A 17,608-nucleotide genomic window follows, 5' to 3' on the forward strand; every position below is an offset into this window, starting at 1 on the left:
ATGAAAGACTTTTATTAAATTAGGTACTTGGGATTATTTAATTTTATGCCGACCATCAATTAAGAAATTAATTGAGAACATTAAGAGAACTGTATGTTATCCCCTCTTGCTTGGATGAAGCTGAAGTTGGTTTCCACTTTCAGCTTCCAATTCGGGAAACGACTAAAGGGCAATTCCACCTAATTTTTCACTGCAGTCAGCATCTTTAATTTACTCTTGCTAAAAAAAACATCACCTAAACTCTTCAAACCTGGACTAGATTATTATCAACTGTAACAGACTATTTAAAAGCAAGTGTGGGATTTGTGAGACCTTTATTTGATTTGTGAAACTTCAATAAAGAGCAGTTCTAGTCTGATCCAGATGCATAAAAGTTGTGAAGTCGCCCTTCATTGAACTTTCACAAATCCCACACTTGGTTTTAAATATTGTGCTATTAGTAGAGAATAATCTAGAGTTTCCCCATTTTGATATTCTGTTAAACATCAGGGTTTGCAGTTAATATAGTTACTATTATTTGTCATGTAAACAAATAATTATCTAGCTTGTAATTCTGCTTGATCCAGCAATATCAGCAGCAAGATTCTTTTAACTCTGATCTGGTCTTGTGCAAAATGTTCCCCTGTGAAAAACTGTTCCCTGTGTGACAGGATTTCACAAATCCTAAACATGAAAAACATGAAAACCAGAAAAGCTCTGTCTGTCTAAAGAAGGGCTTCAGAACTGGTGTGATGTGCTCCATCTTCCTGGTTTTAGTCAGAACACTAGCAGCTGCAACAGCAGCTGGTGGATTGATTTCTTTAGTCAAACCTGTGAAGACGCTGCTGCAGTAATCAATGCGACTAAAGATAAAAGCATGGATGAATTTCTCTAGATCTTGCTGAGACATTAATCCTTTAATCCTGGAGATGTTCTTCAGGTGATAGAAGACTGACTTTGTAACTGTCTTTATGTGGTGCAGCTTCATGCAGTAAATATAAATGTCTAAAAAATAGCTAATAAGAGCTGAACTGCTCCAGCTCATTCTTGGTGAACTGACAGATGAAGCTTTGGAGTCTATTCTCACCTTAAAACAATTCTTTTGTGACAAAGTGGTTTAATTAGATGCTGCTTGTGGTGGCATGATGCATTGTGGGATACCTTGCTGGCCATTCCCCATTGTCATATTACTTTAAATTTACTAAGTTCATTTTAAAAACTTTTTTACTTTTAAAAATGTAAAAAAAAAAAAAAGGTTATTGTACTTAGTTACAATAAGCACTTTAGATCAAGTGCTTATTGTAACTAAGTAAAAAAAAGAGTTCAAATCACTTAATTTAAAAGTTTAAAGTCAACATTCTAATTTACTAAACACCTAAAAATTCACCGGACAGTTTGAGTGTTACCAAACCTAGAAAAAAGTCGAGTTATATTCATTCATCTTTTTCACTTGAATAAAACGTTATAATTTACAGTGTGGAGTCTGAAGAAAGGAAGATGAACAGGCAGAGGAGAACTTGGGGAAGAGAGAAATAGAAACACGCTCAAATAAAACAGATGCCACACTGTCTGACCATATCATAAACCATAAACAGGGTTGACTGTTTTTATTTTATTTTTTAAATATTCATCAGGTTTTTCTATCAGCTTTGAATTGTTAAACAAGATCAGTAAAATTGAAGACACTCTCATAAATGTTGTTTGCCTTTCAGTGATTCAGAGTGTGAAACATGTATTGTTCACTTTATTGCTTTATGGACTCTATACATTTCAGAAGATGCTCGACCTAAAGAGATATTCTTGTAATCAGTTCTCTTAAAATAGATTTTCATTGTTAATGTTATCTTAAATGTTGGGGTTTTATTCGCTGTAAGCTGAAAATATAACAATGAATTGAAATAAAACCTTGAAAACATCTGTGTGTGATCGATATACATGGATTTCACTAAAGTAAATGAACTCTATTATAATATTCTACTTTATTTATTGGGGTTGGTTGTAGGAACGTATTTTACCCAGGAAGAATATGTGTTTATTAAGACAGCATAGCATATATTTATAACCCTTTTCACATGACGTCACACAACTTCCGTTATGGCTCGAAGCTGTGTATCTTTAGTTCCGGTGTGTGTAGTTAAGGCTGTTTCTGGACTCTAAAGCTGCTGCCACAAATATGATTTGAAGATATAATACTATTTGCAAACAGTTTTTCTTCATCAACATCATCTAAACTGGACAAATTTCTTGCTGATTGATACCAGTTTGACTACAAAGGTACGTGTTTTGGTTTTTTCTAGCTGTTAGTTGATATGCTAGGCTAGCAATAGTAATTTGTTAGCTGGCTAACATTACGTATCCTTTCTGTTTTGGAAATAGAACGTATTTAGGCTCTAATCTTAATCAGATGTTTATAGTATAGACTGGGGTTGCCACCCCTCATGTAAAATGCATGATCGTATTAAACCCTCCTCATTTACCCTAGTTTCACCTCCTGCTCAGTAGCGACATTACCTGCAGCCACATGTCCAAAACTTGACAGTTATGCCAAACACCCGCTACTCCACCACGTCCTGAGAAGTTAAACTCTTACTACGATAAAGACATGAGGAGAAGACGCTGTTTTAGATAGATGGAGATATTAACGTTTCATTGGAGAAATGTGATTATCTAAATCTATCTATCTATCTATCTATCTATCTATCTATCTAATCTCATTAACTTCTCAAATGAATATTTATCAAATGATTAGAAGGTTAAGTTTCTTATATTTCCTGTGGTTGTAGACTTGGCAGTAGAAAATCGATAACATAGGAATAACAACTTTATATTCCTTTTAACAGGTTATACTTGATTCTGCTGTGGTGTCTGTGGAAACAAAGTGCATGAAGTTTGGGCTCAGGTGGGAAAACCCTGTGGATCACATGGTGGGACTTCTGCTTCAAACTGCTCACTACAGTATAGCATTGCCTCTGTCATCCACCAGTTCACTGCAGACCCAACAAGGACCCTACATGGATGTCTTCTTAAGTTGTAAACCCTGAGTACATACTGTTGAAATAAAATTGATATGCCTTTTGTAAATACATTTTCTCTATCAATGACTTAAATTGTTAACTGTAGTAATTATGTTTGTGTAATGTAGTAACCATGTAAAGTGTTTAATATAATTATTAAATAGATGTTTTAAAGAAACAGCCACAAACCTTATGTCTTTGGTCCTTAATGGCAGCTTTAATTTTAGCATTTCCTCTCCTCCACATACTTTGTTGCCAGATGTGTAAAATTTACAAAAAGAAGCAATTTAAATGTAAAAGTTGGCACATATGTAGATTACTCAAGAGAAGCTATTTACAATAGTTTTTACAGAACTCTACACATCAATTCATTTATTAATAGGATAGATACACAAAGATTTTCTTTCTAACACAACTACACAGGATGAGTGTTCATCCAAGAAGTGTGACTTGTAGGAGGAGCAGGGAGGCTCTGTACTGGTTTGTCTCCTTTTAAATCAAGAGGCCCATGATACTTTGACTAGGCAGCAGATGTCCCACAGCTGATTGACTGAACCTGCCATGGACAGAGGAACATGACCATCCCAGATATGGTAGGTTGTTAGGTTGGCTACTGTTGAGACAGATGGACAACAAAACAAAAGGAGAAATTATGAATCACATCAGAATATGTAAATTATTTGGCAGATAGCGCTTAAATCAATATTTAAAATGCTTTTCTAAACAATAGTGTTGGAAGATGTAAGTGATTTTAGTGAAACTTCTAACAACACACCACTGAAAGGTACGTGTACGTTTCCTAACTGGCTAAAGCTGCTGTTAGATGGTTTACTCTCCAATCGGAGGCTGGTTTCTTTAAATACAGTTGGAGAATGGTAAATTGACAATGACTAATAACGGCTAACACTTAAATGCTGTTTTATTAAAGTTGATACAGAAAGTGAACCTCTAAACGTTACAGCACTGACAATCAGCGGTGTATACATGTTCCCAAATGTGGCTAAAGCTGCTGCTAGCTGGTTTACTGTCCGATCGGAGGCTGTTAATTATATACACAGTCAGAGAATGTTGGATTGACAATGAGTAATGATGGTTATCTAACACTTAAATGCTGTTTTATTAAAGTTGATGAGTAAAGTGAATCTCTAAACGTCACAGCACTGACAGAGAGGGGTATATTTTTCTTAACTGTGGCCAAAGCTGCTGCTAGCTGGTTTACTCTCCAATCGGAGGCTGGTTTCTTTAAATACAGTTGGAGAATGGTAAATTGACAACTAGAAAATTCCTGCAGAAATTTTAAAGGGGCATGCCAAAGTGTGCCCGTCGGCTTTGACGCAGCGCTATGATGTTAAAAATTAGCATTAATGCTAAAGAAAGCTGCAACGTAGTCAATAACCTGTGGAGAGGCAGAAGCATGTTTAATAAACTGTAGTTGTACCATTCATTATGTTAGAATTGATGCATAAGCTAAAATTAGCCAATATGCTAATGTTAGCTTAAATGCTGGCAGTAGCATGTGGAGCAACACGACCATGTTGTTTTAATTTTACTACTCTATTCAGTATACTAAACATGTCTAATTAATGAGAAAATTAGGTAAAAGCTAACTTTAGGTAAAAGTGCTAGTGCACTAGTCATAGACAGTGAAATGCTAACTTTTGTACAAATGCTAATGACCTGCCTTGCTGAGCATCACCGCTCTTTTCCTACGAATCCTCTTCTGCTCTCTCTGTCAGGTTTGTGATCTGTAGCATCGCAGGCGCTGCGTCTGTGCCGCTGGTTCCTTAAAGGAGCAGCGACGTTATTTTCTGTCCATAGACTTTTAATCAACTATTTATTCTTATTTATGTCAGATTTTAACATGGGGGGACATATGTGTAATGGTTATAGTCTTGAATCAGTAGTATAATGCTGAAAACACAAGCAGTTGTAAATACCAGTAAACCCTACAGTGCAGTCCTGGGGAGCTGCAGTTCCAGACACTGTGTTCTTCTGTTGCTATGGTAATTAATCCCCTGCAGCTGTGAGAGCCAAAGAGCGGGAAAATCCTCTTCAGACACAGTTTCTATACTTGGGAGACACCAGGCGTCAGTCTGAAGGACCCTGACAAAAAGCATAAGCCCTAGCAAATTTTTGTAAACATTGTACATGAGCATGCATGTGTATCTATGTTATGACCAACTTTCAGACCAATAGGGCGATATTTATGCCTGTGAGGGGGATTTAAAAAGGGTTTTTGAGTCAGCCATAAACAGTCCTGTGTGTGTGTTTCATAGAGAAAGATTACTGATTCTGTGAGACACAAAATCTCAAATTTTTTCGTTTTTATTAATTTATGTAATCATTTTAACTCCGATCCCCAATAAAAATAATAGCAATAATGCCGGCCTCGAGCCGCACGATTTGATACCACTTTTGTGGGTGGGCACGCAGCGGTACGAGCCGCATTAACGGTGATGGAAGAATAATAAATAACTAGAAAATTCCTGCAGAAATTTTAAAGGGGCATGCCAAAGTGTGCCCGTCGGCTTTGACGCAGCGTTATGATGTTAAAAATTAGCATTAATGCTAAAGAAAGCTGCAACGTAGTCAATTAACTGTGGAGAGGCAGAAGCATGTTGACTAAGCTGTACTTGTACCATTCATTATGTTAAAATTGATGCATAAGCTAAAATTAGCCAATATGCTAATGTTAGCTTAAATGCTGGCAGTAGCATGTGGAGCAAAAGGACCATGTTGTTTTAATTTTACTACTCCATTCAGTATACTAAACATGTCTAATTAATGAGAAAATTTGCTAAAAGCTAGCTATAGGTAAAAGTGCTAGTACACTAGTCAAAGGAAGTGAAATGCTAATGTTTGTGCTAATGTTAATGAACTGCCTTGCTGCGCAAGGCAGTTCACTATCCTGAAAAATAAATAACATAAAAAAAGCTTATATTATTGCACCGCCTACGGCGGTGCACTAACACGAGAGGAACATGCAGACTTTTATTTTGAAACTTTCAGTAAACTTCATTTTAACTACCACACCAATTCATTGTGTTACAGTAGTTTGTTTAAACCAGTCACATAAAGGCCAAAAGAGTAATGACCTGATGTGAAAAATGTCAAGGCTTTTATTTTGAAACTTTCAGTAAGCTTTATTTACAATAGCTTTACAATAGCTTTTTATTTACAGTGGATTACACACTAATCCAATGTGTAACTGTGGTTTGGTTAATCCAGCTATATAATGCCCCATACAGCAAGCAGATCTAAGAGCCAGCTCATCACTATGTGCTATTTGAGAGTTACGCCATGTTGTAGTTCTGACCTTCAGTCATTGTAGTTCTAAAGAGCAGCTCAACTATCGTGTGAGTGAGACACAAAGGGATAAACAGATTCTAACGGTTTGAAGCAGTTAGTTTATCTGAACAAAGCAGTCCAAACATCTCCTTCCTATTCAGGATCTTTTAGAGTGATCCGAAAACCGTGTGAAGCATATAGTCAAAGGGGCTCAAATGCTAATGTTTGTGCTACTGTTAATGAAGGCAGTTCACTATCCTGACAAATAAATAACATAAAAAAGGCTAATATTATTGCACCGCCTTCGGCGGTGCACTAACACTAGAGGAATAGGCAGACTTTTAATTTGAAACTTTCAGTAAGCTTCATTTTAATGACCACGCTAATTCAATGTGCAACTCTGGTTTGTTTAAACCAGTCCCATAAAGCCCAAAAGACCAATAACCTGATGTGAAAAATGTCAGGGCTTTTATTTTGAAATTTTCAGTAAGCTTCATTTTAAATAGACACACTAATCCAATGTGTAACAGTGGTTTGGTTAATCCACCAATTAATGCCCAAAACAGCAAGTAGCTCTAAATTCCAGCTCAGCCCTCCTCTGTAATAACTGAATGATCCGCCATGTTGTAGTTCTGACCTTCTGCTCTGCCCTCTGTAGGTGTTCCACCATGTTTAGAACTACAGAGACCTTGTAGGCCAAACCAGCAGTTGCCATAGCGATCAGCCTCTGCCAACTGCTGTGTGTGTGTGAGAGACACTTCATGCAACTTTGAGAACACCCAGTCACTTTTAATGAAAAAAGCAGTCTGAACGACCCCTTCCCGTTCGGGAACCGTTATGCCGATCCAAAAACCGTTTGAAGCGTATGAGAGGGCTACTTGTCGTCTCTGATAGTCCTGTGATTCATATCTGTAGGTCATTCACAATAATTGCACTGATGAGAGAAAAATGGTGTGTGGTGAGCTCAGTAATTTTTCAAAAACCTATATTAAACACTGAGGAGGAGCGTCAGTTGGTCATGTCCCATAACTTTGCTCTGAAGCACCTGGACAGAAACCGTAAGCCCTAGAGAAATTTCGAAAACATTTTACCAGAGCAGACATGCGGTGCTATCTCCTGACCAACTTTCATACCAATAGCACAAGTTTTACTGCCATGACAGCGATTTCAAAATTATTTTTGGGTCAAAATTCCACCCTGTCTCTCACTCTAAAAAAGCGGCAGTTGGTTTCAGTTACACTCTAGGTTTCGGCAGTTGGAAATTTCGCTCGTTTTTCGCTTTTTACGTCGCCGTTGTAAGTCCGATCCCCAATAAAAGTAATAGCTCCCTTCTCGGCATCGAGCCGCACGATTTGATACCACTTTTGTGGGTGGGCACGCAGCGGTACGAGCCGCATTAACGGTAATGGAAGAAAAATAAAGATATATGGAACTAGAAAATTCCTGCAGAAATTTTAAAGGGGCATGCCAAAGTGTGCCCGTCGGCTTTGAGCCAGCGTTACGATGCTAAAAATTAGCATTAATGCTAAAGAAAGCTGCAATGTAGTCAATAACCTGTGGAGAGGCAGAAGCATGTGGACTAAGCCCTACCTGCACCATTAAATATGTTAAAATGAATGCATATGCTAAAATTAAATGCTAATATTAGCCTGAAGAATGCACATCACTCACATGTTGTCCATCATTGACTTACTCCATTCAGCAAGTAGTTCTAAATGCCAGCTCAGCCCTGCTCTGTAATAATTGAACACTGCATCTGTCATTCAAGTTAGTCACAGGTGGAGACAAAATTATCTCTTAATTCCTCTTTGAAATCAATAAAATATTTCTAAATGTATTTATCAGTGAAAATGGTCACGTATAAAAGTATGTTAATTGACTTCATGACTGTGACAAAAATTTTAATAAAAAAAAAACACAAACAGGTCACAGTTTAAAATATATATATTGAGCTTTTGTTAAGATTTCTACAAACTTTTTACAGGTGAAGATTACAGTGAACAAAAATTACAACATTTAAAGAATACAACAAATTAAATTGAAAATTGGATGCCTCTGCAATAAAAATATTTTGCTATCTTTTTTATTTTACATGTGTCCTGTCTGGCCGTGTGGCACTCAGGGTTGTTTTCTGAGTGTCAAGATGAGACCCAACAGTTTTACTTTCACAAGCGAAACATTATGGCTTCTGCCATAATGATCCACTTGTTATAAATATGAAACTATTAAACATATACATATATGAAAAAAAATTTGAAACAATATAAAAACTGCTTCTTCTCCAAAGCTCTTTTATATGGCCAATTAGTTCTTCGAGATCCAATCTGGAGTGACACATCACGGACTCTGTAGTAAAAAAACAAAAAAAGACAAAACAAAAAAAGACAAAAAAGCAAATTAATATACATGACATTTTTAAACATCTATTTGATTTATGAATGAATAAAGTAAAAATGAAACTTTGTTTAAACAAAGGTTTCTGATTAACATAGATAACCAAGGTCACCCAAGAAAAAAAGAGCAGACACACTGGATTTCTCCTATCAAAACTACATATACAACATCATTAATCTCAAGTTAAAATAAACAAAATCAGCAAATATATTAGCCTTAATTAGTCATGTACTTATCTGGTCAGATTGCACCACCTGGGACATCTCAAGAAACAAGAACTCCATCTTCTCCTCAGATTGGGTGAGTGTCCAAGCCCATGAGGTAGGCGAGAGTGTCTTGGACTAAAAATACACAGTCATTCCATCAATAGACAGCCATCATCAACAACAACGACGAAAAAAGTAACTACTTTTGAGGTTGCTACAATTTAGATACATTTGCTACATTTCATGGGCCTAACCTCCAGGTCTCGTTTCCCCTCTCTCTTCTTGGGCAGCCTCCATAGGATCATTTCGCTTGAAACTACCTGCAAAACAACCTGCTAAAACAGACTAAAACTGGGAGAAAAAGGGTTAAATCCACCAAAACCAGACAAATTCTCACCATGTGGAGGGAGTCTAACAGGACAAATGTGAGTTTAACTTTTGTTCTGCTAGAGACGTGAAGGTAACCACTAGGAGGCTGCAGCCTCCTAGTGGTTACTAGGAGGTGTATGCAGGTGTATGTATCACACTGCATACAAAAAATGCAGTGTGATTGGGGAGTGATGAAAAAAGGAGAGCTTTAATTAAATGATGCAAATAGTGAAGAATAAAAAAGGAGTTTCGCAAAAAAATATCAAAGAAGGGCAACAGGTACTCTAACTGGATTAGAAAATAAGGAAAAGTCTGGGCCACATTGAAGACCTATTTAAAACTATTTTTATTTCAAACAGAACAGAATATACATGTAGTAGCTGATTGTTTTATCTACTTCTCCCTGGCGCAATATTTCCAATAACTCCTCTGACAGAGAACCGATGAGTGTTTCAAGATCAGCCACTTTCGTATTCTCAAAGCTCAAACAAACTTTCATGTGCACATACAAAACCTATTTATGAAGCCTCCTTTCTATGGAACTAAATAAGTACTGAAAAGATTCACAAAGTGTACAAGAATATTTGTAAGCCTACAGCAAAATCCACAAGCATACACCATAATTCACAAATGTGCACAATGAATAAACATATAGCAAACCTACTGCAACAATGATTTAAGAAAAACAATCCACAATGCCTTCTGATTGTCACATGTACGAAGGAAACAGTCAGATAAAGTGACATTAAAAATGAAGTGAGATCTTGACATTTTCTCCAAAAAGAATCCCATGTTATGAATTCAGGGTTAAGATGTACAGTGCTTACAAAGTAATTATACCCTTGAATTGTTCCATACTGAGACATTACAACCACAAATATATTTCATCGGAATGTAATATGAAAGACCAAAATGAATCCCCCTTATGATGAGTGAGACCGTTTGATTCAGTGCTCCCTCACTCAGACACAGGTCACCGGAGAACACCCTACCATGCCTTTTTTCAAAAAGGGGGAACCGGATGGTGTGATCCGAATAAGCCTCCCTGGCAAGGTCTATTTGGGGTCCTGGAGAGGAGGCTCTGTCGGATAGTCACCAGGGTGGAACACTTTGCGGGGGTTCTTCTGGGAGTATGGAGCACTGGACCCTATGTTAGAGGCTGTTAGGTTCCTGCGTGACCGGTACCAGAGTCTGGTGTGCATTGCCAGCAGAGTCAGACTCGTTTACTTGGTGGAGTCCAACTCTCAGCAGAAATTAACCAAACTTACTGTCAACAATGCAGACCAAACTCTGGTATCAGTCACACAGAAACCTTACAACCCGTATCAAAAGACCTTGGATGCCATACTCCCAGAGAACCCCCCCAGAAGGTTCCCAGAGGTACACTCTCAAATGCCTACTCCAAGTCCACAAAACACATGTAGATTGTTTGGACAAACCCCCATGCATTCTCCAGGACCTTACAGACCCTCCTTTCCAGGACCCCAGAAAAGACTATGCCAGGGAAAAATCATCAGTGTTGTCTTGTGGATCAAAAGCGACCCATTGGCATGTTTAGCTGTAGAAAAAATATCTTAACCCTGGTGCGATAGTAACTCCTCGTTTACTCCTCTTGTCCTACGGGTCAAAAATGACCCACCCTAACAAAAGCCCATAAATAAAACAAATTAATACAATTTTAAATCCAAAATTTATTTTGCATGATGACACAATCTGTTATTTATTAATTCAATTAAGTTTAATTATTTTTTTTATCATGTAAAATTGTCTTTGAACAGCATTACACCTTTTTTTCTTTTACCACAAACCAAGTGTCATAAGTTTTCTTTTACACAGTAAAGATTTATTATTGAAATTAGATCAATGTTAAGTTATTACTTCTGGATTAATTATAATGAAAGAGAAAAAGTCAAGAATTTGGATCTTTTTTATCAACAGTTCACTCTTTTATAATTTACTTATAATGTTGAAGGACGTTGTATGATAGAAGAATTTTTATAATTGATGTCCTAAACTATATAAAAGAATTAACTGTTGACAAAAAAGTTAGATTGTTGACTTTTTCACCTTTCAGTATAGTTAATTCAGAAGTAATTACTTCACATTTAAATAATTATAATAAACCTTTACTGTGTAAAAAAAACCTTATGGCAGCTGGTTGTTCGTAAAAAGAAACGTTTAATACTGTTGGTTGTCTTTTTATGTTGTGTACCAAAAAAAAAACACATAAAAATGAATTAAACTTAATTTAATTGATAAGATCGTTTCATCATGCAAAATAGATTTTGGATATCAAATTCAAGTTGCTTTATTTTGGGGCTTCTTTTGACCCGTTTTTTTACCCGCTTTTTGACCCATAGGACAAGGGGAGTAAACAGAATGTGACGATCGCACCAGGGTTAAATACTAGTTTCCCCCACTGTATTTTTACATTTGTGGTTGTAATGTGATAAAATATGAAAAACTTCAAGAGACATGACTCTTTTGCAAGCCACTGTAGAAGCAGCTTATACTAAAGTCAACACACAATATATAGGATTGTGGTAACTGTAGTAAGTCTGCAAGACACCCGACTGGACACAGTATTCTGGATGGGAGATGTAAATGTGATCAAGAAGAGTGCGTTTTTCTGTGGTTGGATCAGTAATAAGTTGAATAAAGCCTTTTGCTCTAAACAACTCATTGATTGCTTTTTTCCCAGGAGGAATAAGGTCCTCATTAAAGTCTCCTAATATAACAGTGGGCTTAATATTCATTGAATTCAGGCCATCCAAGAGGTTTTGAAGATTTCTTAAAAATGTTCCAAGATCATAACTTGGTGGCCTGTAAACGGTCGCGATAAGGGCTGTGATTGGGGAGTCCACTTTGAGAACGTTGAACTCAAGATCTGTAACCTCGTTAAAGAATCTCCGTTCCTGCGGTTGGAGAAGACTCCGGCAGTAAGTCGCTACTCCCCCACCCTCTTTGGTAGCAATGTCGACTCTGTTTGAGTAGGAGACATGTCTGTTCCGTGAAAAGAAACAATAGCCCTCCATTTGGCAAGAAGCTGGAACAGAAGATCCAAATAAATGAGTCTCCGTTAGGCATAAGATATCTGCCAACATGAGTTCATGATGTTGTTTCATGTCCTCAGAGTGACAGACAAGACCTTCGACATTGTGGTGGACAATTGTTAAAGTTGGACCCTGATGACCCGACTGAAAATTCAAGAGTGGTCTGGTGTGCAAGAACGATGCTGATCTCATTGATTCCATAGCTGCTCTGATGTTTTCATCAGCGTAGATCTTACCTTCATCGAAATCAATGATTTTAAGTCCTTCAAGAGAAGTTGTGCGACTGAGGGCCACATATGCCATTCCGGGTTCAAAAATCCGCTTCAAGGAAATTACCGCAGACTTCATGGTCATCCCTTGCACTTTGTGTGCTGTACATCCAAAGGCCAACTTCATTGGAAATTGCCGTCGTACCACTCCCCTTACGCTAGTCTGTTCCTCAAATCTTTCAATGTAAACAATGCCGTCTGGTTTACCTCGAATCTTTTTTGTGTGTCCAGCTGTGGGATTATCCAGTTTGAGTCCAATTAACTTTACACTAGTCGCTCCATCTTTGGTACTGGTAACAATATCAGCAATGGTGCCAAATGTTCCATTGACAAGACCATCCTCTACATCCAAATTTCTTATAATCATTACCCTAAAACCCAAACCAGCCTGTATGCTGTTAGACAAGTCTCGTTTGTTACCCGCTATGCAACAGCCCAAGTTAATCATGTTTCCCGTCTTTGTAACCCTTTTGTAGTCCTCTGCCGGAATGTCAACTGTTACTGCACCTAAAGAGGCCACAACTGCTGCGTTATGGGTGTCCACCTGTTTGTTTGTAGCAAAAATGTGTAGGACATCCATTGGACACTCTTTGGGGTCAGTAACAGCTTGGATCAAAAGAGCCCTGTCATCCTCACTGAGCAAATCCTTTTTACATTTAACTCTAATCCGGTTCAGGAGCTCTGCAAATGCCCTGTCGTCTTTCTGCCGCATGATTTCCGTTAGGCTGACCATCTGGAAATTCTCATTCCAGATATCAAGCATGCCATCCTCGGTGACACAAAGAGGTTTTGCTCGTCCAAGGGGTGGCAACTGGAAGAAGTCGCCCACGGCCAAAACCGAGACCCCCCCCATAAACCTTGTGTTTCCCTTGATTTGTTGAAATCTCCAGTGAACATATGCAAGTAGGTCTTTGGAGACCATGGAGATTTCGTCAATGATTAAGATTTCCACATTAGAAAAAACTGCCCGCACTTCATCCAATGAATTTCCAAGTCCCTTGTACGGTGGTTTTAAACTCTTGGGCAGTTTCAAGATGGAATGTAAAGTCTTCCCCGATATGTTGTACGCTGCAGTACCAGTAAAAGCTGTGAGGAGCACAGTGGGCTTGGACATGTCACCAATATCAAGAAGTCTAGGAAGCTGGCGCAAGAGCTTGGTTGCCTCCTGGTAAACACATTTGATGACATGAGATTTGCCACAGCCAGCTCCTCCCGTCAAGAAATAAAAGAATGGTTCTGGGTCGTCACCCCAGACGCGCTTCAGGCACCAATCGCGAATGGCATAAAACACAGATGCTTGAGTCTCATTTAAACTCCTGTACATTTGTCTGATGAAATCAGGGCTCAATTTAGGAGCTTCAATTTTTGGCATGTCTCCACTGTTGACATTAATTTCATAATCTGGAATAGGGTCTTGTTCTTCTTCCTCTTCCATTGGTGGTCTTTCAGCAGCGCATTCCAAACGGTCCAACTCAACCTCGGGTGCAAAAGTGTTCCAAGCGTTACGAACCGGGCCTTGCTTTTTCAGTTCTTCCATAATCTTGTCAATTTTCTTACCTTGCCCTTCATACCTTTTGCGGTTGAAATCCACATACCGTTTTACCTGATACCTACCTCGGGAACCATTGTTGTAAAAGGCTTCGTAGGTTGTGTGTTCCTCGTTTCTAAGGTCCTCATCTCTTCTGTGTGGAAAATACAACTTCAGAAGTCGTCTGTAAAACTTTTCGGGGGTTTTTTTCTCAGAAAAGCGAGTAAATCTAATGACTGCAGGTTTGCCCATAGTTCTTTTCTGGATGTATCCTGCATCATTAAGGAGGGGAATTGCGTTTGGCCCTTCAATTTGATTACCGTATAAAACCCTGTATTCTGACGCAAATTCTGCCAGGCACATGTGTTCAAATTCAAGCGTTTGTGGTCTGTTGAGATATTTTTCTGGCAATCCTGTCATCCAAACATTCTCTTCATCTGGGGACATGTTCACGAGTTTACTCATCGGAAGGCTCATTTTCACACCGTCTTCATCTGTTTGAAGAAAAATAACACTGCGTGAGGATTTTTTTAGAGGTAGGCTACAAGTGCGCGCAACAGATTCTTGAGCACTGACCTCTCTCTGTTTTGAATAAGCCTGCATTATTTTTTTCATCTCGTCGCGTTGGTTCACATTGGCCGTCTTTAAATCATCGACAACGGACTTGAGGAACTGTGCCATTTCGTGCTCTGGCTTTGCTATGTACGACATCATGTACTCAATGCAGCTATACTCGTCAAGCACATACTGAATGTCCATGTTGGCATTCCATGCTCGCAGAAGATCAGGATTGTACCCATTCACCCAGCTGTCTTTGGGATCACGTTTCATCATTACCACCATTCCAGAAGTTAGAGCATCAACATGGCCATTGTACTCTACTTTGGTCATGTTACAAGCCTGGAGTAACTCTTCTAAATCCCTGAAAGATGATTTCTCATCCTTCAGTAAGTCCCTTATTGTTTTTAGTTTCTTTTTAGCCTCTCTTTGTAGGTTTGAGACAAATTTTGATCTGGATTTTTTGGACTTTCTCCTACCTTTTTGCTTTTCTAGCTTTGGTTTTTCGTCGTCATTTTCCAGATCAAAGTCGAATACAGGCACCGTGATTCTGGTGCGTTCCATTGGTAATTTGGGGAATCCAAATCGGCATTCAACATTACCTTTTTTGCATGATTTTGAGTGCTTTTTGCTGTGCATTTGAACCTCTGATACAATTTTGTGGAGCTCGGGATCCTTTGTCTCATCAGGCAACTGACAAGATATGTAACGATCTATGAACTTTATCACTTCATCGCAACATGAGGGGTCTTCCATTTCAGGTGTGTCCTTAATCCATATCACAGCATGTATATGGGGTGAACCCCTTGCCTGAAATTCCACGCGATAAAAGTAATCCTCAACTGGTCCAATGGGTTGTGCAGGGGAAAGAATGAGGTCTCTAAACAGCGCATCAACCCTCTTTTCAAACATGCGCATGACTGTGACGGGGTTGCTTCTAAGAATGTCACACTTTGCATTCCAGTCAAGCTCAGAAAAACTTACCTGCTCTCCATGTTGACCTTTGATGGCCTCAATGACTTCTGGCCATCTCATTTCAGCAGCAGAGAACGTGCAAAAGAAAGTGGGCTTTCCAAGTTGCCTCACCATGGCGTGCAAATCACGTAATCCTTTCTCCCAATAAGCAGGAGTTCCTCGTAACGGCTGCATGAAGCGAGTGGCCTCTTTGTTCTGGATTAGTTTTTCCAACTCGTCTTTGTCCTGTAGCATTTTGCTAGAAATGTTTTTTCCATCTTTGGTGCTTGGTTTCCCTTTCCTTGTCTGAATGGACATACTATCATTGGCAATATTAGTTTCTGTAACAAACTGAGCAAAGAAAAGGTAACTCTGGTCTTTCGCAAACCGACTATCTATTGAGAAGAGACGTACGTTGAAATACATACTCGGTGAAAGTTTAACACGGCGGGATTCATCTAATGTGTTTATTCCAGTGGGGAAATGTACAGGATACGCTTTGGCTTCAAGTCTTGGAACACTGAAGAAGGAGATGGGCTTATTCCCCTGGGCCGGCGCAATGCTAAAAATTCCCTCTCCATAAGACAGTACTTCCTGTGCTATGTCAGGAGGCTGCATGCAAGTGTCCAAGATCAGACCAGGTCGAAGTGCCTGATGCTCTGCCCCTATGTGGTCAGGTTGCTGGTCTGCTGCTGCTGCATCCATCTCAGTCTCCTCTGCTTTTGTGTCCAAGTCCTCAACTGGCTGGTCCTCCTGGAAACCCTCAAATGTGGCACTTTCATTTATACTTACGTCTTTGTAATCCGGATGACTCTCTTTAAGCTTGCCCAGTCCAGCTAACACATTTTTCATGTTGACCGTGTAAAAGTATTGATGGCCTTTGTACTTGGTTTTCCTCTTCAGCTTCACCTGTAAAAGCTGGGCTTCCGCACGGGGCCTCGGAAGACTGTTGACAACAGTTTCCATGTCAGAAGGAACACAGACAACTGCTCCATGTATTGCCCTTTGCTGTCCCTTGGGCAAAGAAACAATTTTTGCAAAAGGCAGAATTTTTGCAATTAATTGCCTTTCAAGAACATTCAATTCCACAAGCTCTGAGGGAACAGGAGCTAAGCAAAGATTATTTGCAACAGCAATTGATGGCATCTTTCCCCTGCTTAGATGGCTGTCACACGTGTAGCAGATCCATTCCCCCATCCTCTCTTTGGGTACAGAACATGGGGTTGAGCAAGCAGATCCACACACATGGACATACGTACCTGTTAGACAATCAGCTACTACACACATATTCTTGGTATATTTATCTCTTTTACAGTGCTTCACTTGATTGGGGAAAAGAGCTCTGTGACACACGGTGCAAACATAAGTGGGTCCATTTTGAATGTTCTTATAAAAGTTTTGTATTGCAGCTTTCATTTCATCACTCATCAAGGGGCGTGGAGTTTGACGGTGGAAGCCTACATTTCTTTTGTACTTCCTTCTGATTCGCAAAGCATGCTGCAATATGAAATTTTTTGAAAGTGCTTTTTTTGATAGTCTGACTCTTCTGTCAGCAACACATTTTTGATTATGTTTGACCCGATAACCAGGCTCACTATACTTCGCCTTACTATATTCACGCATTGTTTTTTTGTGTTTGCTTCTGAAGTCTGGATTGTTTCTGAACCGATTCCTGATGTATGATATTTGCCTGCTTCTAAAGACAGGATCGTCTCTGAACCGATTCCTGATGTATGATTTTTGTCTGCTTCTAAAGACAAAATCATCTCTGAACCGCTTCCTTATATACTCAGCCATGTAGGCTTTATGACTGGCTCTGAAGCTGCGGTCAAAGTTGAATCTGTACTTTACGTAATTTATTTGTCTCTTCCGGAAAGATGCATCTGTCCTGTATCTATTTTTTATCTGATCCTTCCTTTCTGCCTGTTTAAGAATGTATGTTTTTTTCAGGGCCTGCAGTTTTTTGGTCTTAAATGTTGCAGATGTTGCATATCTG

This window comes from Poecilia reticulata, chromosome 2 (genome assembly GCF_904066995.2).
Source record: "Poecilia reticulata chromosome 2, P_reticulata-male-v2, whole genome shotgun sequence".
NCBI classification, from domain to species: Eukaryota; Metazoa; Chordata; class Actinopteri; order Cyprinodontiformes; family Poeciliidae; genus Poecilia; species Poecilia reticulata.